Here is a 26,576-nt window from a genome sequence, read left to right as displayed (position 1 = left end):
ATAAATTTAAACTGATCATCAGTGAAAAAGCACAGGCAGCTGTAAAATCGGCCTGTGTATCTCTGCCTTAGGCTGTAAAGTTTGCATATGCTCTTGATTTCTTTTAAAGGAGGGAAACGCCAAGGACATTATTAGAAGGTACAACTCCATCCAGACAACAGCCAGCAAAACAATGAAGAAAGCCAAAATTCAAAAATGCTTTATTAATCCCAAAAGCAAATTAAATGTTGTTGTAACTCATTAATTTCTATTCTTCAGAGTTATTGAAGATGGTGATGGCTGTTGGCTGGAAAGATTTTCTGCAGTCAGTCATACACTCAGTCATGGCCCTGATGTTGTCTCCATGTGGCTGGCTGTGTGTAGTCCAACCAGTTTCTTCAAAACAAGCCCGGAGGGCCTCGTCTGCTTTCTGTGACCATTTCCAATCAGTGGCAAAAAAAAAAAAAACATACACAAAAACAAAAAATTCTAAAAGAAGCCGACTCACACACTGCCTCATGTTCTGTGTAAAAGCCATCAGTATCCATCCACCGGTTCATTTCAATACCAGTTCAATCCGTATTGAATGTAGAGCACTTGACTGTAACTGCGTTTCCATTACAAAACTTTGTCAATATTCCGCTGTTGTAAAGAAATACAATTTCGGAATTGTTAGGGCCTCTTCCATGTTTACATTGAATACATAGCGAACTGGAATGCAACGGGAATAAGTTTGTTGGAATTGTCCGTCATTAAAAAGACGCCATGCCATTGTCTTCCTACCACTTCCTGTCGACTTCTTTGTCCTTTCCGCTGGTGGTAACAGCCAGCAGTTGATGATGCGATCCGTGATGCCAAATGCAGTGATTCCATTGCAGTTTTGCAAAGTAAGCCAATTTTCAAATGGCCATAAAAAAACTAAATTTTAAAAAATGTCAAACTGACAAGAAAACTTTTTTTAATCAAAAAATGTGTTCTTTCAAAATTGCCATTTTCATTAAGCAAATTTATTTGTGTAATTCCAATTAGCAACAGCCAGCTAATTATATGTTCAATGAAAACACAGGTAGAGATGAAAGGCTATCAGTTTGGACTGAACCAGCTCTCTGATCCCTGCAGATTTCAGCTGGTGTCTTGGTTTCTCATCCCTCTCCGCAAGTTTTCAATACTTTCTGCGTCATTCCACATAACTTCATCTCTGAAGTCATTTGTTTTGGCTACTGTCTATGTGGATCACTCGGGTTATTTTATGTCAGTATGTTTACTATGAAAACTGGTTCCATATTTTACCTGCTGTCTAGTCTTTTTTCCTCTCAGATCTGTTGTAATCAACAAAAAGATGTTGTCTATAGCATCTTAACTGAAAGATTTTAATGCATTAAAAATGTTAATGGCATTTTTCTTTACATTGAAAAGTCGAGGGACAGCCCCTACCAGATTGTTCCCGATGTAATTTTAAATCATTTGACTATTTCTGGGTTTGCTTTCAACTCATCCTGAAAATTAGCAAGCAAACTACAGTTCCCGGCCTGCAGCTTTTCTATTTCCCTAAGAAGCAGAGAATTGGAGGAAAGTGATGGTATTGACTGCTGTGCCAGAAGCTGGACACAAAGGGCTTTCTAAAAGCTCACTGATTGCATTCACAGAAGCCTTAAATGCAAACACGTTCTTGCTGCTTCTCAGTTTTCCAGACGAATACAAAACAAATGCCGTCCTTCCAGCTTCCAATCATTTAATCCAAAGGATCGGCAGATGAGGTTGCTGGCAAATGAGACTAATTCCAAAAAGCTAGGAGAGCGGAGGGAAGCGGCGCGGGCATTTAAAGTGAAGGCCGTGAGCTGATGTCGTTTGCTTTTATGTCCGACTTTGTGGAAACAGCAACAAACTGGTAATAGACAAAAGCAAAGCAATACTATTAAACATAAAGACTTAGTGCAGTCATGGGAATCATTCTGTTCTGATATTTACTTTTCTGCCTCTTCTAAACTCTGCTGGCATCTGACTTTAATTAGTTTGTTGGAAATGGACTTCTTACTACACTTAGTATTTTTATGGGTTTTTTTGTCTTAGAAAAATTTTTTTGAACAATTTAGTTTATCATTATATTAGCAGACTCCAACACACCCCTTCACTTGATTTGCCATCCAAGGCGTGGTATGTGTAATGACTCTTCTGTTTCCGTGAGGTACATCTCTTTGTCTTGGAACCGACTGTTTTTACAAATCTGCATATCCTTTGCACTTCTGAGTGAACCTTTGAACAATGTAAACTTGTTATCTAACCCTTGCAAGAGAAGCTGCATCAGGTTCATTCAGAGAGCAGCTGAAGTACAGAACTAAACCAGCAGTCTGTTAAACACATCCTGGGCTGTTCTAGTTAGAAAAGAACTGAGGAACTGAGAAATGAGGAACTGAGAAATGGCAACAACCAGGAGTTAGGGGTCATTTGTGTTCTGGGGACATTTTTCAAAACATAACTGTAATATTGCACACCGATGGGTGCCTTAGGAAAAGGAGACTTTATCTCAAGACTGTCCACTCTGTCCATGACATACTGATTGCCTACAGCAGTGATCCCCAACCTTTTAATCATGCCCCGATTTTCCCCTTCTGAGAATCTTAGAACGTTCTGACCTGCTGTGTGGTGTGTTACGTAGAATGCTCCAATCTAAAATCAGGCATATTCAACATGTTGAATTGTCTTGGCCCTTGTATCGTCAGGAATCAGGATGTTCGTGAGTGAAATCGGTTCGCGTGTCCGGACACACAAACCGATCGAACCTCTTGCACTTTTATCAGCTCGTGTGTGGTCACAGGGATTTGGAAAATCGTCAGACAATTCTGAAATTGTGTTGTGTGAACCAGACTTAAAACTCACAAGCTGTACTCCTTTCGTATCGACCACTGTCCTAATGCTTTCTGACTCTGGTCACTATGGTAATGTTTACATAACCCTTCAAAATAAGATACAGATGCGCCACAAAAATGAACATTTTACTTTCATGAAAATTTTATCTCACAATAACAACTAATGGGAGTCCTGAGGTAGTTTCTCCCATCTGGGAGTGATGAGAGACAATGACACCTGAAGCTTCAAACTGCTTTGCCACACAGAGACCAAGTAGAAATGTTGCTACTTGGTCTCTATGTGGCGAAGCAGTTTGAAGCTTCGGTGTCTCATTGACGAGCCGGTCACCATATCATGCAGAATGTGGGAATCATCTACTGGGATAAATCCATTCTCCTGTCTCTTCTCTGGGCCTTTTCCCTTTGCTTAGAAACTTTCCAAAGAATCTGATCTGCTTCTGACTCATTTTGCTGCTTGTGGCTCAATGTTGGTGCGCAAGACGTAACCGAGAGAATCCGGTTAAAGGATTTTCAAAATGAAAAATCCTCCAGACTCAAATAATATATAAAACAGAAATATTTAATTATTTCTTGTGCGGCCCGGGGGTTGGGGACCACTGGCCACAGAACTCAGGATAAATTCCTTAGTTTCCCACAATCTGAATGGATACAAAAAGGTTTGATGAACTTTATCTGAAAATGTACTTATTGATCCCTAAATGTTTAAGTTTGAAAAAAGAAAAAAAAAATTTAAATATAAAAAAAATATATAAATTATCATATATATTTTTTGGCTTGTTACAAGGAGAATTAAAACAAAGTAGCTTGTCTTTTCTATGCTGCTTGTTACAAACTACATGAAATTCAACTCTTTTATTTTTTTTTGTAGCTTTTTTTTCCCTTTAGAGGCACGTACGATTCCTCTGAGCCAACCCAGTATGAGGCAGGTTAAGAGAATAAATGGACAAATGATTCATAGGTCAGTTTTAAGTGCCTTCATAAATAACAAATCTCCTAAAACAGGACAGCACAAGGACTGAGTGAGACAAAATCCGTTCCTTATCCTATTCATCATGGAAAGGTGAAGGCCAGGTGCTTTTTTCTGTTTGGGAGATTTGTTGCACATTTTGTTTGAGATTTCCAGAATGTAATGCTGAAGTGCCTCAAAAACCCTCAACTATTATACCGTCCCCAACACAGTGGTCCACGCTGTGACAGACGTCTAACCGCTGACTATCAAATGCCTGTAAAAAAGAAAACTGAACCTACCTTCATAAGTAATGTTTCAATATATTTCTGGAGAATGTATATTTTTTCATTTGGATTTAGTTAAGTTAAAACTGAAAAGAAAACATAAATCAATTGCAGGTGTGATCAGCAGTCATGTCAGAGAATAAAAAACAGAGAGCGGTTTCCAAAGCCTGTCACCACCAGTGTGACCACAAAGCTCACTTTCCGTTCTGAACATATGAAGTTAGTCCCATTTTCCCTTTTTTTTTCCAAGCATACCACACAATATGTGTGATGAGCAGATATTGTAGGGGCTCTCCAGATTTCACGTCCATTCATTTGTTCTCCCAGAATGTGGATTGCAGCTTGGCCACCTCCTGCCTAAATCATATCCACTGTCATTTGGGGACCTTTAATCAGTGAGGGCAGACTGGTGTTACTATAGAGTATGTCCATGAGAGGAAACTTCAATGGCCTGTTGTATGCTAATTACAAGCCTTTGCTCTTCCATTTAGCATTTGAACATTTTATTAAAAAAAAAAAAAAAACATTTGTTTAAAGTTGATGAGGTTTTATCCAGATGATTTAAAAGTGAGAAGTAGCCTGGTAGAATCCAGCCTGCTGTTCTATCCTTTCCTTTGTTCAGAAGGTCTGTGCCCTCCAGGATTGGGTGTGGCCTCTGATGAGGTTTTAAATTCCACCAGGATTAGGCGTGGCCTTCCTGGTCCATATGTTGGGTGGCCTTAAATTCCACCCAACATATGTAAAGCTCCAGTTCCACGCTATGACTGGAAATTGCCTGTGCTGTAAACAACTGTCCTCCACTACAAATAGTTTGTAACCAATCTGCACGTTAATTTAACATTTGGAAGAGTGACCGACACGGACTGAACAGCTTGGATCACTTTGTCTGCTGGCATTGCTAAAACTACAGGCAGACTATGGTAGCTTTCAGTTAGAGTAGCTTCAATGCATTTTGTAGCTATAGTTGATACATCAAATCTTTAGAAACTGTAAATCGCTTGGCCTAAGATAAACCATCAGAGAACAGAGAACTGCCGCCATGTTGCAGTTTTTAGTGCGGATCACCATATTCCACATCTGCACAGATTTGACATAAACAGGATCTTGAATGTTATTGCTTACAAATGCAGACATGGCTTTTCCAAAAATAAAGAATTCACTTCTGCTAAAAATATGTGCTTAGACTATCTAAGTCTATCTTCTGCCTGTACTTGAATTTTATCCCTCAACTAGGGGAAAAGCAGTGACTCTCGGTCTGTTCCAGAGAGAAAGCAGAGAATCCAGCTCCTCTAAAGCTGTGACAGCCCCTTCTGTGCTGCTTTGTTATGTGCACCATTATAAAATTGGCAAGACAAGAAGTCTAAAGACATATTCTTTGAAGAAAGCAACACAGCGACCACAGGTGTCTGACAGGCAGCTAAATGCATCGCCAGGTTCAGCTTACAGCTGCAGGAGGAAGGCGGGTGGCACGGCCTTGATAGTTTGATACACAGATATGGTGACAACCTTTTTTCTTATTGTGGAAAAAAAAACTGACAAATACAGCTTTGGGTATTTTTCAACATTATCTGCATAGTTGATTAAGTTCCCATATATGACAAATGTACCGTATTTAAATATATTATTTTGAAGAATAATTTGCTCCACTTTTAACTCTTGCAGCTAATTCAAATTTCAACTACAAATTAGTCAGGCTTCAGTGCGGTCTCCATTATTGCTGTTTGCCTTTTGAAATCAGTTACTGTGTGTCAGGTGGTACTCTGAAGAACTGAACGTTCACTGAGGTGTGTTTTAGCACATAATTAAAAAAAAAAAAGAAAACTGAAATCGGAGTGTGTCATGCATGATAATAAAAATTGTGTTTGTTATAAAACAGTAAATCCATCCATCCTTCCTACGGGGTTGAGGAGGATGGTGATAGTTAGCTCACCCTGGATGGATTGAGAGTCATCACAGATGCACAACATTCACACACACACACACACACACACACACACACACACACACACACACACACACACACACCTACACACCCACTTATGACTATGCTGTCAAGGGCTATTTATAGAGAACACACATTCACAGGTAGAACATCCAGAGTTTCCTTTGACAAGGCAACACACCTATCAACCATGACGCCGTGCTCTGTGAAAGATCTTCAATTGAACTATGAGCGTCTATAAACTTTTATGAGCTTCAGGCAGTGTCATACGATAGTCATACAACTATGTGCTCTTTTTTTGAGAAGATTAAAAATAAGAAAAGTTGAAAAAGTGAAAACTAGATCAGTCATGTGTTTGAACATTCTTGTAAGGAGATTTTTGGTTTCTTTTTATGTCTGACTTATTTGCCTACCATCTGTCTGGCTATTGAGCTGCAGCATGTTCCTCTGAAAACTCTTTTATTCTTTGAGGTTATAAATCTGAAATCTAATTTGATGGTTTAAAAATGCAGCAATTCTCCTTTGACTTTGTCCTATTTTTACCTGTGAACATTTCTCATTTTACCACCTGCAGCGCATTCATTACTTTTTTAAAGGTCGTAGAGGCAAAATTTATTATTTTTTTTATTTCATGCCTTTCTTTTTGTACAAAGCTGAAGATTTTTCAGAAATCGACAGATGATATATATTTACTGCAAACTATTGTGATATAACAGTACGGTTTTACTGTGATTGCAACAACTAAAAAGATTGCCAGGCTTTCAACTGGACAGATTTTTTAAAGTATATTTTTGCTTTCATGTTTGTGTCTGTACGGCCCTCAAGGATTTACGCAAAATGTAGAATCATAAAACAGGGTTAATTCTGGTGCTGACAACCCGTGAGAACTGCTCACGTTTTCTTAAATATGCTTAGTGCCACAACAGGAAGTCAGTAGATGCAGATACTGTTGTCACAATGCAAGAATAGCCTGTTAGAACGAAATAGAGCACAAGTGCACAATTATAGATATTCATTGTAATGACACACTTCAAAAACTGAAACCTTAATAAGATTAAACGTCCTGAATTAAGTTGATATTTTATTCTTTTTTTTTTTGTAAAATATTTTTTGCCATCATAAGTTGCTTCAGTTAGAAATTTTTTCTTATTTTATTTTTTTTCTCTTAAATATCTCAATATTTTAAAGCTTGATGTTGACAAATTTTTACTCATTACAAATAAATGCACATTTGAAACTAGAATATCAGTACTTTTCGTGACACGTTTTTAAAAGTAAAAATGTCTTATTTCGAAAAAAAAAAATCGACTTCATGACGGACATTGAATCTATAATGAAAACGACTACCAGACATGATACAGTTTGAAAAGGTTGGTATTCTAAGCACTAGAATGTAAAAAAAAAAAACAAATATATAATTTTGATCAGTCCAAATTCTGGCAAATTACCATTTGCTACTTTTGCAACGATCAGAGACTTCTCTGTGATGTACCTATTGCTATTTATCACAAACCCTCATAATTATTAACGGCCACTGGATGTCAAACAAAAAAAAAAAACCTGTTTAGTTGGCTCCTGTGTGCTGCCAGGTGAGTCTTAAACATTTAATTTCCTTTTTACATTAAAACTGGGAAATGTTATTCAGTTCGATGACTTCTTTTTAATTCTCCTGAAGTTATAAAAGATTCCTCTGGAGACAGGAGCAGGTCACTGTGCGCTACAATCGACCTCCATGTGAAACGTAGAGCGGAACAGAAAGTGTAGGGAGGATTTGTCCAGCTAATTGTGTGATAGGCAGAGAAATATAAAGTATTCATGCAGTGACATTACTATAGTGCCTGAATCTTCCCTGCAGAGATTGTGGGTGCATATACGCTCCTCCAAGAGAATAACTGAACTCTGTTGCAATGCAAGGGGATTTAAACCACACGCTTTTATATAAATATGTGTTTAATACAATGAGACAATGATGTACAGGTTCATAAAATTATGTTTGCATAAACTATTGAGACATTTATACAAATATAGCATTTACATGCCTTGTCATAAATGGCGGCTTAACTAAAAATATGTTTTATGGGTCTAAACATGAAGGAAAAATATAAAACAACACAAAATGAAAGTTTAAGATAAGATTTCATCAAAACATTTCTTTAAAAGTTCAGAATAATTATTTTAAGGTCAAAATTTCCCACAGTAAATCCAGGGTTGTGGCAGTTCATCGTTAACAAAAACTTGTTTTTGTTAACGATGATGCTGGAACTAGTAGGTCGAGTATTCCAGACCGTCATGACCTCAGCCTGAATTCAGCAGGACAGCGACCCAAATCACATGATCCGCATCTGAAAAGCTTCAGAACCAATCTGTGAACATATTGAAGTGGCCAAACCAGAGTCCACACATGAATCTGATTGGACATTTCTGAAGAGAAGTGAACATGGCTGACAGACGTCTCCAAGCGACCTGATGGAGAAGAATGGAGCAAACTGCCTGAAGAGAGGAGGGCTGAGCTGGAGGCTGCAGCTTCAAACTGGAGGCTGTTAAAACTGCCAGAGGAGATCAACAAAGCATTAAACATGATATGCAAATAAGGTTTCCACATTGTCTTATTGAGGTATTTGTGTGTTGAATTTTGAGGAAAGAGTTAATTTAACATAATTTGGTATCCCTAAATCCTCCTTAGGCCGGGCTGTGTGTGTGTGTTTGTGTGTTTACATGGTTGTTTGTCCATTCTGTCTCTGTGTTGCCTTGGGATGGACTGGCGACCTGTCCAGGCCCCGCCTCTCACCCGATGACCTCTGGAGATAGGCACTAGCAATTGGATGGATGATATTTGGTTTCTATATATGACAGGGGTGTTCAAGTCCAGTCCTCGAGAGCTACCGTCCTGCAACTTTTAGTTGTAGCCTTACTCCAGTGGACCAGGCTCAGCTATGAACAGGCCTGGTAACGAGTCATTCATTTGATTCAGGTGTGTTGGAGCAGGCATGCTTCTGATAGATGCATGGTAGCTCTCGAGGACTGGACTTGAGCACCCCTGATAAATGACATACGGGCTTCCATATGGTTAAAGTTTTGCAGTCTGTTCATTTTCTATTTCAAAACAGATTTCTGGTTGCCTTCTCAAATCTTTAGAGGCAACAAGCATGAAGCTATCTGCCTTCATTCATTGGTCAGTTTTCTTATTAGTCCCATTGAAATCCAGTCTGTAGATTACAGACTTCAAAGTGAAAATGATATGAACTCAGCCTGCCTCAAAGCTGTCATCAAATATTAATATACTACTGACACTTAAATATGGTTCAGCAATGAAGGAGAAGTGGCGCTGTGGAAAACACATGATGCCAGATCACAGGAACAGTCGCTCATCAGAGTCCAGAGAAGGTGCGTTGATAAAAACACCAGGATGATGGTCATACAAACTGTAGTCTTCATGTAAATCTGTAAGAACTGCCGTGACGCTTCGTGAGCCCTGACAATGGATGCCGCTGGTCCCTGCTCTAGATGGCTTTTGTGGCACGTTGATCTTGAGACATGTGGAAATGAGAGATGGACTAACAATTCTCGGGTTAACGGCTCAGTCGCATATTCAACTATTTTCAGAAGAAAGCAGAATTTTAGAAACTTTTCAGGGAGGTTTCAGATGCTGCTTCAGTAAGAGTTCAAAATGACATTGCTCAGCCAGTTAACTCTGGTGCTTCTTGACCTTTCAGTGACCTTTAACACAGTGGGCCACTGTCCTTTAGTTTTACCTTTATGATTTTGTCAGTCGCAGTTGCACTGTGTTGAAGTGGATGATGAAGTGCTTCGTGTCTGACAGAACCTTTTCTGTCCCACTCAATGTCTCCTCTTCCTCTACTGAAGATTCTTCTATGTGGGGTTCCCCAGGGCTCCATACTGGGCCCTCTGCTTTCCTCCTTCTACATGCTGCCGTTGGTATATGTTATAAACCAACACAATGTTAACTTACAAATTTACTTATCAACATGGAAATAAGTAATGGATACAGTAACACACTGCTTTCTCACCTTGACAGAATCTCAGTTAAACACTTAGTTCACAGAACTTCCATTCTGAACAAAAACAGAATGGACCTCATTTGGGGAAAGCTGCTACTGCTCTTGGAAATGTGACCATAGTGTCAAAAGCTCTCTACAGTTGACAAGGCTCTGCAATTTGACAAACAAATCTCTTTTATTTTTCTGTCCAGATCGTATTCTGGTGCAGAATAAGATTTGCACCAGAATGGAGCAAACTGCCTGACATTTACAAGCCTTTTGTAAACCGTTGTGACCTGGAGAAGGCTGTGACATGAAGAGCCATGCAGCTTTTTGATCAGGATAAGGTGGTTTCTCAGCCATATTGAAATAGATGTATGTCACAAAATTACAATGGAAACACTTTTTTTACATCACACAAGTCACATGATGAACAGCCAGATGTTACTACTGGTGGAAACAACAAAGAAGACGCAAGGCAGCAGGAGGACGATGGTTTCCCCTCCATCCCTCAGCAGCATACAGCAGAGTTCTCACAGCATCAAAGGAAATAAGAATGCATCCTTCCAACATGTCGAATCCATAATTCCTCTAAAATCACCAACTACAATTTTCCCAAATCGCCACATATGTCGTCGCTCCCAAGTAGGCGGGGCTTGTTGCTCCAGTGCCTGAGTAAAACGCAGATGTCTCCTCTGATTGGCTGATAGATGATCAGAGCTAGCACCATGATGATTTATGAATATATCTGATGTAACTGTTTACATATGTCGTCGCCATGACTTTTAACGACTTATTGTGCGAACTTGTGATTTTTTTTTAATACAATCTTCTGTTTGTTCAACATTAGCAGGACATGGACAAAGACTTGTGCACATTTGTAATGGAAACGCAGCAAGTGAAGACATCTAATAACAACCCATATGGAAAAACCTTCTGGCATGTAAAAACAGGCCCATTGTGAAAAACTACTTAAATACTGATATGTGTCTAAAAATATATATATCAGCATAAGAATCCAAGAAGATCAGAGAAGAAACGAATCACTTGTTGGTCTATGTTAAATATTTGAGATTTAAGGAAAGGATTTATCATAAATGTTTAAAAAGGCCATTTTTAAAACATATAATAATGAGTTTCTAGGCATAGTGAGAGAGGTGGTCAAATTTCTGATATGACTCCGCAGAGAATTTTCACCCAGACTGAGCATCTTTCTAACCTTGTCTGACTGTGGCTTTTAATGAATCGAGTTTTACTGCAGAGTCCCAAAGACCTTAGCCACGGCACACAGAAAACTCAAGAGATGTAACGTTATTATCTGGGGTGACTGGCAGTTCCCTTGGAGTGGCACAAAATGATTCTGTGTTTCTTGTAAAATTAAATAATTGACTCAAAAAGTTTTACACTCTGCTGAGGCACAAGGGAAGAAAAGATTTGTTCTTCAACGTCTTCAAGACTTTTTATCATCACCACTACAAAACGCTCATGACTATAAAATCTTTATTAATGATTTTAACATTCAGGCAAATTGTTGTTGTTCAGTCAGTTTCTCTCAGCCTGTCGTAACTCTGTTCCATCCGCAGTTCAAGCTCTCTCTCATTAAAGCACTTCAGGCACTCATGTCCCACACAGATGTGAGCTTTTATAAATTCGGCTTCATGGAGCCTCGCATGGGCTGAAGTGGAAATCAGTGACGTTTGATGTCCGTCAAAAACTCCCACCTCTACTCCGACTTCAACTCCAGAGTGTGTCAATGGCTGGAATTATGCTTACTGTATGTTTCGCTCACTGTTTTCGACTTTGCATTTTATGTAGGGATTCAACTAATGCAATTATTTTAGTAAATTGACATCTGGTCAGTTTTTTTGAGGATTAATCAAATTAGAAAAAATTGGCAGCTTCTGCAGACTGTTATTTTAACCAGTTAAGCTTATTTTATACAATATTATATAAAAAAAGACTTATTTATAAACTGTACTGATTAATAAAATAATAAAGTATAATTTGGTTTATCTGTCAGCACCTCTTTAAAATGAAAAAAAAATAGATTTATGTTTTCACAAGCAGAGAAAATAGAAAGTGTACACTGTGCGGCCTAGAGAAACAAAAAAACAAAACTCAAGAAAACAAAAGGAAGCCACCGTACAATGTCACATTCACATTAGTTCATGTCTTCAATGGTCGCCAAACATTTCTAGACACATTTAAAGCCTGACATCAACACAATCACACCTAGCCGGATGATCAAAGAAAGAAAAGGAAAGATGCATAGTATACAAAAGGAGGATGTTCTTTAGTTACGTTTAATTCTTGTTTAAATGAAAAGATATTTTGGTTTTGACAAGACACAACATTCTAGTCCTGGCAGCTAAAGGTTTCCATAGAAACCACTGAAGAGTTGTGTATTTACTTAGATTGAAGTGTGAACACAGATGGATTCTGTTGACTGATGAGGCAACTCCTGGTACCAGTGAGATCTATTAAGGGGGCAAAATACAGGGGCATAAAACAGCTTTTCAGTGAGAAAAAAAAAAAAAATCTTCACAGCACATTTTTGATCACACACCAAAAAAAAAAACCAATAAAGACATTGAGATCTGTAGTCTCAAGATGAAAAATTCAAACACAATATAAGAGGTTTGAGTAATCTTGCAAGACACCATATTCATTGGATATTTAGAAGTTTGAAGGAGGTTGGATTTTCTGTGCCTGATGTAATGAATTTTCCTCACACACGGTTGTTGGCTTCATATTTAAAAAGCTGGTGGAGAACAAACTCCAGTGACTGCACTGCTGATAAATTTGAATGTGAGCGCTCTTTGTCTTCTTGCAATCCAGAAAAACTATGGGGATTAAATTGTTGTTTACACCCCTGTAAAAAACAACAACAACAACAACAAAAAAGCAAACTGTGGATGATGTTTCAAAGGGCTACAGGTAGAAAAACCTGTTTCTGATACATGAGAAGAAAAGTCACCTCAAATAGTTTGGAGTAAAAGAGAAAAAACAAAAAAGAGATAAAAACTTATTGAACAAGATGATCCAAACCTGCTTCACCCCAGCCAGCACGCATGAGTGGGCCCCACTTGTGTTTGATGTGGGCTACATGGGTAATGAGTGGGCATGGGTTTTATCTGGGCGAACTGCATGGGACACATATGGTTAACCTAAAATGAGACCCATATGGGCTGGCCCATATGGGCTAAATGCATGGGCCCTATTCAGCAACTAGGTGGGCTATCTGGGAATGGGATAGTACTGGGCAACACTATATGGGGCCCATGTGGTTTCAGTATCATGGGCCCAACATGGGAGGCCCATGTGGGCAGACCACATTGAACCCACATGACATCAGCATGGGCTGACCATATATGGGTTAGACCTGGGTGTGGATATGTGGGCCCCAGTCCTTTTTTAAGTGGGCTATCTGGGAATGGGATAGTACTGGGCAACAGTATGTGGGGCCCATCTGGTTCTAGTATCATGGGCCCAACATGGGAAGCCCATGTGGGCTGACCACATTGAACCCACATGACATCAGCATGGGCTGACCATATATGGGTTAGACCTGGGTGTGGATATGTGGGCCCCAGTCCTTTTTTAAGTGGGCTATCTGGGAATGGGATAGTACTGGGCAACAGTATGTGGGGCCCATGTGGTTCTAGTTTCATGGGCCCAACATGGGAAGCCCATGTGGGCTGACCACATTGAACCCACATGACATCAGCATGGGCTGACCATATATGGGTTAGACCTGGGTGTGGATATGTGGGCCCCAGTCCTTTTTTAAGTGGGCTATCTGGGAATGGGATAGTACTGGGCAACAGTATGTGGGGCCCATGTGGTTCTAGTATCATGGGCCCAACATGGGAAGCCCATGTGGGCTGACCACATTGAACCCACATGACATCAGCATGGGCTGACCATATATGGGTTAGACCTGGGTGTGGATATGTGGGCCCCAGTCCTTTTTTAAGTGGGCTATCTGGGAATGGGATAGTACTGGGCAACAGTATGTGGGGCCCATGTGGTTCTAGTATCATGGGCCCAACATGGGAAGCCCATGTGGGCTGACCACATTGAACCCACATGACATCAGCATGGGCTGACCATATATGGGTTAGACCTGGGTGTGGATATGTGGGCCCAGTCCTTTTTTAAGTGGGCTATCTGGGAATGGGATAGTACTGGGCAACAGTATGTGGGGCCCATGTGGTTCTAGTTTCATGGGCCCAACATGGGAAGCCCATGTGGGCTGACCACATTGAACCCACATGACATCAGCATGGGCTGACCATATATGGGTTAGACCTGGGTGTGGATATGTGGGCCCCAGTCCTTTTTTAAGTGGGCTATCTGGGAATGGGATAGTACTGGGCAACAGTATGTGGGGCCCATGTGGTTCTAGTATCATGGGCCCAACATGGGAAGCCCATGTGGGCTGACCACATTGAACCCACATGACATCAGCATGGGCTGACCATATATGGGTTAGACCTGGGTGTGGATATGTGGGCCCCAGTCCTTTTTTAAGTGGGCTATCTGGGAATGGGATAGTACTGGGCAACAGTATGTGGGGCCCATGTGGTTCTAGTATCATGGGCCCAACATGGGAAGCCCATGTGGGCTGACCACATTGAACCCACATGACATCAGCATGGGCTGACCATATATGGGTTAGACCTGGGTGTGGATATGTGGGCCCCAGTCCTTTTTTAAGTGGGCTATCTGGGAATGGGATAGTACTGGGCAACAGTATATGGGACCCATGTGGTTTCAGTATCATGGGCCCAACATGGGAAGCCCATGTGGGCAGACCACATTGAACCCACATGACATCAGCATGGGCTGACCATATATGGGTTAGACCTGGGTGTGGATATGTAGGCCCCAGTCCTTTTTTAAGTGGGCTATCTGGGAATGGGATAGTACTGGGCAACAGTATGTGGGGCCCATGTGGTTCTAGTATCATGGGCCCAACATGAGAAGCCCATTTGGGCAGACCACATTGAACCCACATGACATCAGCATGGGCTGACCATATATGGGTTAGACCTAGGCAGGAAAATGTAGGCCCTACTTTTTTTTATGGTCTAAATGGGACAAAATTGTAGAACATTTTAATCGACAATGTGGTTACCCTGTCACTTTCAAATTTTTCACTGTATGTCAAAGCAAAAGCCAGTTCAGTATTGCTCTTGCTACACTTTGAACCCCTAACTTTTTTTTCATTTTATTATTGCAGTCTGAATGTCTTAAAACATTTTTTGAAATAATCTGTTTGAAATATATACGTAAACTCATATTCTGGTGCTTACTCAAAATTAAGCACAGAGTGGTCATGGTTGAGCTTTAGTCCTTGTTTTATTTTTAATAATAATAACTTTTATTTTATTTTATTATTATTTTTTATCAATTGGATGTTTAGACATCCATAGAGTTTACTGCAGCCTGTTCGCAGCAAGATTTAAATTTTATTTGGACAAATAGTTCAGATCAGACCATTGTGAAAAATATCACAAAATGTTTAGAAAATAAACAAAACTCATTAGCAAGTGAGAGACAAGAGTAAAATTTTGAGCATCTGTTTTTTCATATATTTGCAAACATTTTCCAAGTCATCAGTATAAATAAAAATAAAAAATAAAAAAATGTAACATTTCTGTTAATGATTCATTGGTTCCAATTACCTTTTTGTTCATTGTTTGCTCTGAGGCACCGTTGCCAATAAAGGTTGGTGAATTGAAGTACCGGTAGGCACTTTACACATCCACTGAAGAAAATAGTTCCAAAACATATTTGAATAAGGAGGACAACGAAATGTATTTATTTACATTGAGAACTTTTGCTACATCGGTTTTACATTTGTTAAACCGATGTAGCACTCTCAAAAATTAATCTTGTGTTTCTTGGAAAACGTAAAATGACCCGCGGATGGATATGCGGTTTCAAAATCAAGCCTGTTCTCTTCATCAGTCCGTTGGCGCGGAGTCTGCCTGTTGGCTGATCTACGAAAGAATCTGTAAGTACATTTCTTCTGTTTTACCTAGTACCAAATTTTAGGGAGAGATTTTAAATCGCTTGTTAAAAAAATTGTTGCTCGTAACAAATCGGACGACAGTATCCCAAAAGAGACTTAATTGTTATTGTTATTTTTGCTTTTCTTTAGGGTGATACTTTTTCTGATATTGCTAACACACACAGCTACACACAATAAGCAGATTTTAGTGCAGACCGATTTCAAACGCAGCGTTGTGGGCCAAACCATTTTCAAATACCGCCGCCATTCTATTTGTTGAGCTGCCATTGGTTCATTGAGCGCCAACGAGGCAGAATGAAATCGGTTCACTGAAGAATCTATGTTGCTAGCAGAGGTTGTTACAAAGTGTCTGGACACAATAAAACCATTTGTATGATTTAAAAAGAGTAACTATTGTGCTTTCATTCTATGTACTTGGGCTTTTAATAATCTTTCTCACAGTCACATCAGCATGCATGGGTGGGTCTCATGTATGGATTCAGGCTGGTTTGGCTGGGACCCATGCAAGATTATTATTGTCGTTTTTTTCAATAAAACTGCATTGAATCGTTTAGCTTTGGGCTATATAGGTAATGATAAGAGGGCATGGGTTTTATCTGGGCCAACTGCGTGAGGCTCATAAGGTTAACCGAAATGGGACTCATATTGTTGGCTCAATTGGGTTAAATGTATGGGCCCAATTCAGCATTAACGTGGGCTAACTGGGCATGGGACAGAAATGGGAACACTATATGGGGCCCATGTGGTTTCAGTATATTGGGCCTAAAAGGTTTTTTGTAAATAGGATGAAGGCATTGTAGTTCATATTTTTAAATTCTTTTTTTAATTGTTGTGTGACACTTTAAAGCGTTTTGTTATGTCATAGTTTATTTCAATCTGCCGCTATTGTGTTGGTCTAGAGTAGTCATCAGTGTCAGGGTTCCTGTGTGTGTATGTGAGTGTCGCATCTTATTTCAGCGAGGATCTTTGTGAGGAGCCCGTGGAGCTTGGCACAGGTGGAGGAGCAGCAGAATCTTCAGTCTACGCTAGATTGACTGAAGATTCTACTGGTGTATGCTAGATGGTTGCATACACCGGTAGTCACTCTGGCCTCTCCTGTTGTGAACAGTTTTCTGAGAACGTTTCTGTGTCTACTAGAAGTCACCTGGTCTCTGTGTTTGTTCGATCCTAGGGGTTTTGTCGCCTCATTCGAGAACTCACCAGTGAATACCTGCCTGCTCGCTCCGCCGATTCCACTGCCTCCACTCCACCCTTCGAGCTTCCAGCTCTCTTCCATTCCCACCTCGCATTTACCTTCAGAACCGCTGCACACCCTCTCTCAGGAACCTGGCATCTCACACCCACGCCTCGAAAGACCCGCACCGAAGTAAGCCTGTTCCTGTTTCCCCTCCGATCACTCATTCTAAGCCCGTCATAACTAAGTTCTCGTTTCAGGCCAACCTGGTCGAGTGGTCCTCACCCTTCCGCTGATGTCCGGGAAATAGATTTTATTTTGTCCTGTTGTAAATAAATCACTCACTCATCCCTATCCAACGTGTGGTTACTGCATGTGGGTCCGTAAATTGAAACCCATCATGTCAATCAGTGGCCAAGCCTGAAACAAATATTGAAAGATGAAGAAATTCTTTTTGATATTTTTGCAATATTTAGCTAGCAGTTATGTGAAATGTACTTATATTTAATTGTAGCTCTAATTTTTTTATATGTGCAATGTTTTAGGCTTTATTAGTTACATTTATAGTGATTTTCTAAACTTCTCTTAAGAGTAATACTACTGTCTTAGTCCTGTCACGTTAACAAAGAAATTAGGATAATTGCAAAACTGTTCAGTGTTTACAATATAAGGCTTCAGTAGTTAATCTATACAAAGGCTGTTTTGCCTTAATTTTTTTATTTTTTTGAAAAGTCTAAATGTTATATTGCACTAATAAAATATATATTTTTGCAGGCTTCAAGAGGATCAGCGTGTGAAGATCACTTTATAATGATTTGAAAAAGGTAGATTAATATGTTAGTGAAATTAAGCACATAAGAGTGATATAATGACAAACTGATGAACAAAAACAAAATGTTGTCCTGTTATTGTCATTGTACTTAAGGTTGCCATGGCTACAGAAATTGGAGGAGCATCCTTAGATGACACAATACAACCAGCTGTGCGATTCCTCATGTCCCATGAACTGGAAGTCCAGTTCAACCTTTTTGGCCAACATTGGAAACAAGCTCTTGGACCTGCGTCTCTTTGATGTTTTGTATGGTAAATATCAGTTTTTATTGTCAGAGTAACTTTTTTTTTTTCACTTTTCTTTCTTAAACATATGTTAATTTATTTTGGTTGTTTTATGCTTTTGTTTGTTATTTTTAGTAATGTTTTTAGATTAAAAATTGAGTCTTCAATTTTTGGTTTTATTTGAACAGTATTCTTTCACTGTTGTTAAGAACTTAAAAATTTGAAGGTAATATTGTTTGCATTTCAAACAATATTAAAATAACCACAAAACCACGATAGAACCTAGTAGTTGATTTATATAGATGGATATATTTTAAATTTACAGTAAGAATATAGTTTCTGTACATAATAATGATGACTCAAGAGTCCTTTTGATTATGGCATATCTCTGCAAGCATTTTTGCCCCATGAAGGGGGAGATGCAAATCTCATGAATGTTACATTGTGCTAAAATGAAACACTAATACAATTTCTACCTTTGCTTGTTATTTCAGGGGACTTAAAAGAAATTATCCATCTACAGAATCACACAAGCATACAGCAAAGACTCTCGAAGTGGTTTACTGGAGCCCGAGTGGAAGTGGAAATAGACTAGAGAGACTGCCAGTTCAAACTCAGGTTGGGGAGGTCTTTCAAGATGGACAGTTTCAGTAAAGTATGAGAGATTTCAAATTTAAGCATGCATATGGCATGTAGGTTATTTTTTAAAATGTTTAACAAAAATGTATTGTGAAAGATCTATATAGGTGTGTATATTCACATTGTGTGTATCAATGTGAATATACGTGTATAAAGTTATATAGATAGTATTTAGATGTATACATTTATAGACCTGTAGGAAAATATGTAGGTGTCTTTATTTGTGTGCATCTATAGATATATATTTATAGATCTGTTTATAAGTTTGTTATAGTAAACTAGCTTCTGTTATTTTCAAAGAGAGTGTGAATAATTGCAGATTTCTTTTTGTGGCACCATTCCCTGAGTATTAATGAAGTTCTAATAATTGCTGTAGTGAGGTAAAAAATAACTCCTGACAATATTTTAAATTACTAAATAAAAGCCTTGAGCAAAATAAATTTTTCATCTCTTTTTTTTTTTTTTTTTTTATTTGAACACGTTTTAAGCTAGACTTTGGATTGTTGATCAAGATTGCATATCTATGAATGTAATTCACATCCAGGTTAGATGAGAATTGTTCCTACAGGATTAAGGCATCTGGGCCCCACTGAAAGCCCAGTTAGCACCCATAAAAATCTACTTGGGCAAACCCATGTGGGGCCACCATGGAAACCGTGGACAAACCCACTTGTTACCCATATTCTAGCCCAGTTCAGACCCAATTGGGACCCACGTAAATATTCTTGACAGCACCCTAGTGGGCCACAGATGAGCCTCATGTAAGTTAACCATGTGGGACCCACTGAAAACCCAGTCAGCACCCATTGAAATCAACCTGGGCAAACCCATGTGGGGCCACCATGGAAACCGTGGACAAACCCACTTGGTACCCATATTCTAGCCCAGTTCAGACCCAATTGGGACCCACGTAAATATTCCTGACAGCACCCTAGGGGCCACAGATGAGCCTCATGTAAGTTAACCACATGGGCCCACTGAAAGCCCAGTTAGCACCCATAAAAATTTACTTGGGCAAACCCATGTGGGGCCACCATGGAAACCGTGGACAAACCCACTTGTTACCCATATTCTAGCCCAGTTCAGACCCAATTGGGACCCAGGTAAATATTCTTGACAGCACCCTAGTGGGCCACAGATGGGCCTCATGTGAGTTAACCACATGGGCCCACTGAAAACCCAGTTAGCACCCATTAAAATCTACTTGGGCAAACCCATGTGGGGCCACCATGGAAACCGTGGACAAACCCACTTGTTACCCATATTGTAGCCCAGTTCAGACCCAATTGGGACCCAGGTAAATATTCTTGACAGCACCCTAGTGGGCCACAGATGGGCCTCATGTGAGTTAACCACATGGGCCCCACTGAAAACCCAGTCAGCACCCATTAAAATCTACTTGGGCAAACCCATGTGGGGCCACCATGGAAACCGTGGACAAACCCACTTGGTACCCATATTCTAGCCCAGTTCAGACCCAATTGGGACCCACGTAAATATTCTTGACAGCACCCTAGTGGGCCACAGATGGGCCTCATGTGAGTTAACCATGTGGGACCCACTGAAAACCCAGTTAGCACCCATTAAAATCTACTTGGGCAAACCATGTGGGGCCACCATGGAAACCGTGGACAAACCCTTTTGGGACCCATATTGCCTGCCCACTTATATCCCATATGGGGCCCACCTAGGTGTGCTGGCTGGGACCTTCTGCGTGGCTTTCTACATACTTTCTGTATCGAACGGCAAATTTGTCTTTACTTTTTAATTTCTAATTTAGCTCTTTCATGGAAACACTGTCTTTTGTATTTCAAAAGAGACAAACAGATGCTTTTGAAAGCACTACCATTTCCAGGTGATTGAAATTGTACAACTTCTTTTTTTTGTAACACTAAGTTCGTCTTCAGCACAAAGGAAAGCAATTTGAAGTATTTTGTTTGTCCTAGAAAGACATAAAAAACAGATCCCTCCTGATGTAAGACTTTAATTGCTTTACTTCTCCTCTACAGGCAAAATAATGGAAATATGTTAAAGTTCTACGCAACAAAGCAAAGCGTTTAAGTCAGACGCAGAGACTCGTCTTTTAGTTGTGAATCTCAGCACAGTCAAAGATCTTCTAATTTCTTGGCATTTTGTGGAACCGCTCTTAAAGAGGCATTTTTGAGTTTTAATTGGAGAGAATTGTTCCAAACAGATGAAGACTTGACTGTCAACAAAGTTCAAATTCAACCTCGAAGCGAGGCCATGTCAGAATTCTTATGAAAGTCAATCAAGTGCTTTACAGAAAAAAAGAAAAGAAGACTTGGAAAACATTTACGCATATCAGCTGACACAAAGTTTTTATATTTTGTGCTACAGCTTCCAGGCGTGTCCCTGGTCCAACACGTCTTCATGAAACGGCTGAATTACCCGTTCAGTATGCGGTCAAGTTCTTTAGAGTTCTACTAATGACCTGATTGACTCTGGTGCGCCGAAGCAGAGATGAGTCTAAAATCTGCAGGACACACCAATCCTACAGGCCTGGACAGATCTAACACCATTTACGTTACAGTGTACAACTCATTAGTGCAAACGACTTTATGGTTTGGCGCCAGGCTTCATACGAATCAACAAGTCAGCTTGTTTGCTACGGAGATGAGGAGTGCATTTCTGTTTTCATTGCACCTTGTGCAGGTTTGAAGAAGGACTACAAACACTTGGTGTTTTGGATGCTGTTAAGTCAAACAGTTTTTGGTCTTTGCTCAGCCACGAACCCCAGAGATTAACTGCCGCCATGATGGATAACCTTTTCAACTCTCTGCTTGCTCCCAGAAGTAACAGGAGTAGGGTTGAAGAGGCATCCATTCCTTTGTGGAGAGATTATCTGCAGGGTGCAGAAGCTACTTAGCAAAAAATTATCTGTTATAGGCAACTGATAAAGTGCGACAGGGTCTCTAAATAACCATAATTTTGCCAAATATAAACCTTGTAGCTCTAAATAGGTGAAGAGGTATTGCAATTGGAAGATTTTGGGTTTGAGAGACAGAGAAAAGAATATTTCCAAGCAAAATATTTCTTAATGACTAAAAGTACTTTTACTCATACAATGCCCATCTTTCCCAGGGTATGCTGATAAATGCAAAGTTCCACAATTATAAAGAAATAAATCAAATTAGTTGCAAATGAGGTCAGATAGTCTACTGCCTCACTGCACTGTTAGAAATAGTACGCTGATTTCCATGTGGGTGGATTAACTGAAAAGTGTACATTTTCATATGTCCGTCTGAAACAACCAACTGACATGTCGTCCTGGAGCAAATACAACCTGCAGGTAATGATTTCCAACATTTCTTTTCCCTTTTCTCCCTCTTTCAGGCAAAAAATTCAATCCTCATCTATAAAAATTGATTCCTGTCACATGGAAAGAAACATCTGCTGGTGAGCTGAAGGTCACAAATTCCAGACAGATTCTTGCATGTCTCTCTTTCTCTCTTTTTCCCCCCCTCTCTCCTCTGCAGGCAGTATTGATTTGTTCCAGGCCTATTAATCCTGACAAGATTGTTGCGTACTGAAAATGCATCTCGAAATGCGACCTCGCTGAAGGAAGAGAAACGGCTGAGCTGCACAAAACACCTCGCAGTAAACTTACAGAAGTAGGCTATTATGGTTGGATAAGCTTCAGGTTTGTGAATGCTGAGCCTATTTCTTTACACAAAATTTTATTCAAATATAAGTTAAATAAAAAACTATGTATGAAGTGGCAATGTTTATTTTCTTTTAAATATGTTCTCTTTTCAGATATAAATAATATTTTAAAGCCTATAACTTGCATGTTAACTTATTGATGATCCTTCATGTTTTAGTTCTTTCGAAGACAGCTGGATGACAAGGTCCAACCGGATCACATTTAACAGGTCTGTAAAAAAATTTGATCTTAAAAGAATAACAATGTATTGGGAAGGAGGTAAGCTATGCTAACTTGACTTTGACAACCTTAACGAGCGGTCGGTTCAGTTAAACATGATCAATAAGATCAGTAAGACCAGGAAGCTGGAAAACATCAAACTGTAACCGGCTGAATTTTCTGTTTCTGCATTTTAGGTTTTGTTCTTTGTGTGGAAAATGTTTTGCTTGTTTGGTGTATAATCTCTGCTCTGTCTGGTGGTGGAGCTGTTGTCGGTCAGTTGGCATGACAACGGGTGTGTGAAACCAAGCAGAGCATGAGTAGCTTTGAGTTGTTCACCTGTTTTTCACCTTCATTTTCCCATCTTACCTCTGCAGCCACTGTAGTTTCTGAAAGGCCAAAAACTGACAAAAACTGGATTAACTTCCTTATTCCTTTATAGAATGTCATAATATTCACAGCAGCCATAAGATAGGATAAAATGTTCCATAAAGTATACAACAATGCAAAATTAAATTGTCCAACAGAAGCAAAATTGTATAAAGTTCTCTGTTGTATCTCTGCAGAGCTGACAAATCAAACTGTTTCATATCTTGGAAAAATATATAGTTTACATATCAAACATAGGCAGTTTTCTCATTTTTAAATTATGCCAGATTTTGTAGAAATCAGTTGAGAATTAAAGGGGCTCCTGCTCATCCCACACCACAACGTCATGTGTCTCACGTCACTAGCAGTGGCGGCTAACGGACCCTGTCCAACCCAGCAGAATCCATCTGATCCGTGCGATACCATCAGCCTGTTCTGAAACATGGCAGTGGTGCCTGAGGATCAGGACTGGGAAAGTTTCTTGTGTCGCGTCACTAGCGAGCATCTATGTATGTGAGCTTGAAATGTTCAAAACCATGAATTTCGCCAATCGCTTTGCTGGAAGAGGAAGGTATAGAAGATAACGGCGACACAGGAAGTCAGGATGGAAGATAGTGGTGGAGGAAACGAAGGAGACTTCAATGGAGAAGGAGTAAAAAATCAAAGTGGGGACAAACATAGATCAGCGGGAGATAACTTTAAATCAAGAACAAATAGCAAGTTGAAAATTCACCCTGGAAATAAAATGAAAAATCTAAACCTAACTCAAACAATGAACAAATTGAAGGTTTGCTTGGTGCAGCAGTGCCAGGGCTGAATCAGACCAGAACTGACAACAAGGGAGATTCCCCTAAAGACTCCGCCCTGTAATCACCTCTCCTCATTTCCCAGCTTTAGGGGGGAAAAAACGAGCCAGCCAACAAATAATGAGCAGCTGAGTGATTATCTTCAAGTTAAACAAATGGGATGTTCTGAAAGGCTTTACAATTTGGAAATTCTAAAACGGTAACAACCCATTTCCTCTGCTCCACCTGCGCTGCGAGGAGGACTGATTGGTTTACAGTCTCTAAATTTCTCAGAGGTGAAAAAAACAAAATGAAGGAAAAGCACAGAACATCTGTTGCAGCCTATCTGCGTACATGACCTTCTCCTGTGCCACATTTCATTTTTGGATTAATCTCACCTGGGACTCTGTGACTCACAAACAAAATTACCTAAATAAATGATCAGTTAAAGAGTCTCGGAGATGGAAGCAATGAATAGATATTCACACTTTTTCTTCTCTAACTCCAGTTTCAGTTTTCACCTGATTTCCCCGTTACTGTCGGTGTTAACGTGTCTTAAAGCCGCCTGTTCAGAGCTGCTTCTGAACCATAATAAATGAAACATTGACCAACATTTTGACGTGTGCACATTTTGATGAGACAAAATCAATGTTTGCTCCACTGTTGACTGCATGCTGTAATTTTGTGTTTTTATTTTGTGAAGCACCTCGAACCGCCTGGCTGTTGAAACGAGCTGTACAAATAAACTGAACAGTTTGATTGATTAATATATAAAATTTGCAGAAAATTTTTTAAAAATCAATAAATTAAAAAGTGCCCATTACAATCCATGCTGAAGATTTTAATATGTTACATCGGGTGTACTGAAATACTTATTAATTATGGATTAATGGATTAATTTCAACTTCTTTCACATAGCAAACAGTTTATTATTAGCCTTAGTATTAGGCAGTTATTTACTTTTTATACTTTTCAAGACTTATGTCAAACTGAACCAAACGTGCACTTAACGCTTTAGCTTCCTTCAGCTACTTTTTAAAAAATGTTCTACCTTCAAAGCATAAAAACTCAGTTCCTCAGTAATATGGGCCGCATGTCTTAATATATTATCTCTATGTAGTTCTTCTCGTATTTGGCCTAATTTTCTGACAGGGATCATTTAAGTTTCACATTATTCTTCATCTGCTTCTTATCTTAATAGGTCTTGGCTTTTCCTGATTGCAGTACCCAGAAGTCTGTTCCGTCTAATGTAAGTTCCCCTGAGCTTGGTGTGTGGGAGAGTATTTTAGGCACTCGCCGACAAGCAAATCACACTTGAGCTGACAAAGAGATTTTTACACCTGATGATGATGAAAGCAGGCAAATTATAAAGGAATTATTGACGTAAATGTAGAACGACAAGGCAGCAGTGGAGAGGATAAAACTCTTAGTTCCTTTGTCTACCCATCCCCTACATAAAATCTGTATTATGGGACGTTTTTCTTAAATGACGAAGTCTCAGGAAAGGTTTCGCTGCTATACATCACATAACAAATTAAAGACAGGAGTTAAAATCCAAACGTTCATCTGAGGAATTTTTAGGATATTCTCGTCTTCTGTGACATTGCTGTAAATATACCATAATAGACTTCTGGAGTCAGACTCCCCCGGTGATCTGAAAGGATTAAGCTGGTATGTAAAAACGGAAGGAAGGAAGTAAAGCTCCGACACCAAAACAACTTCTCTTCCCAGCATGGCAGCTTAACTAACTACAAAAAGCACCAATGTTGCCAATTGTATCTTTTAATCCGATCAGAAAAAGGACCAGAACTCCATACCTTGCTCGTCTTATTTCCGATATTCTTTTAAAACGGTGCATGAAACTTAAGGTTTTAGTATTATTTGCTTATTTTGCGAGCAGAACTAATGTGTAGCCTTCCAGGGTTGCAGCCCCCTGCTGTTAGGCTCTAGCAGAAACTTGTTTCTTTGAAAGTTTTGTAATGAAAAGAGTTTTCTGGAATGAAAAGTGTGCTGACTCACTTCTTTTTTTCCTCCAACATATATTTATTCATTTTTGCTATTAACAACAAAACAAAAACTCAGCATCAAGGTCTAAAGGAGAAGCCAAATAAAGTTAAGGTTAACATGTTAACATGTTATTGTTGGAAAATTTTGCATATGAGCTCAAGGCTGGAGGGTAAATAAAATAAAACCCAGAGGTTTAGGTTTTATTAATTTAATGCAGGGTGTCGTGGCAAAGGGGAAATAATGCAGAAAACTACTTATATTCTTCACAAGCCCATTGCCATGGGAACTGACAACAATGTAACTAATGGGTCAGGATTCAGCACAAAAGAACATGCAAACATTCCCCACACAAAGAACAGAAGATTCAGTCTATCACAGTTTTATGTTTTTTATTTTGAGATTATTAATGCCATTATTAACAAGTAATCGCTGTACATTAGCTACCACTGTGGTAACCAGACTAACACAGCAGTGGCTGGTTGTCTAACTGCTCTACTGATGATCTGTCAGACATCAGGTGTGTGAGTCGCCTGTATTTTTGTTTTCAACTGAACTGAAACACACAGACTTCCACAGCACAGCTATGTTAAGGTTATCAAAGTCA

The 26,576-nt window shown here is 39.4% G+C and overlaps 1 long non-coding RNA gene across 3 annotated transcripts; it reads left to right on the top strand.

The window, feature by feature from the left end:
* The first annotated feature begins 15,715 nt into the window (after positions 1–15,715).
* On the top strand, positions 15,716–18,968 carry LOC129376356 (uncharacterized). Of its 3 annotated transcripts, none has more exons than XR_008607742.1 (4): positions 15,716–16,041; positions 17,231–18,057; positions 18,159–18,316; positions 18,784–18,968. It is a non-coding gene; the product is annotated as an uncharacterized LOC129376356 (long non-coding RNA). The 3 variants fall into 3 exon arrangements; XR_008607741.1 differs by having other exon boundaries at positions 17,017–18,057; XR_008607740.1 differs by lacking the exon at positions 15,716–16,041 and having other exon boundaries at positions 16,360–18,057.
* The last annotated feature ends 7,608 nt before the right edge of the window (positions 18,969–26,576 follow it).

Source organism: Poeciliopsis prolifica, unplaced genomic scaffold (genome assembly GCF_027474105.1).
Source record: "Poeciliopsis prolifica strain line A6 unplaced genomic scaffold, Auburn_PproV2 SCAFFOLD043, whole genome shotgun sequence".
Classification (NCBI taxonomy): Eukaryota; Metazoa; Chordata; class Actinopteri; order Cyprinodontiformes; family Poeciliidae; genus Poeciliopsis; species Poeciliopsis prolifica.
Note: the sequence above shows the minus strand (reverse complement) of the source record. Positions and strands in the feature narration are given on the sequence as shown.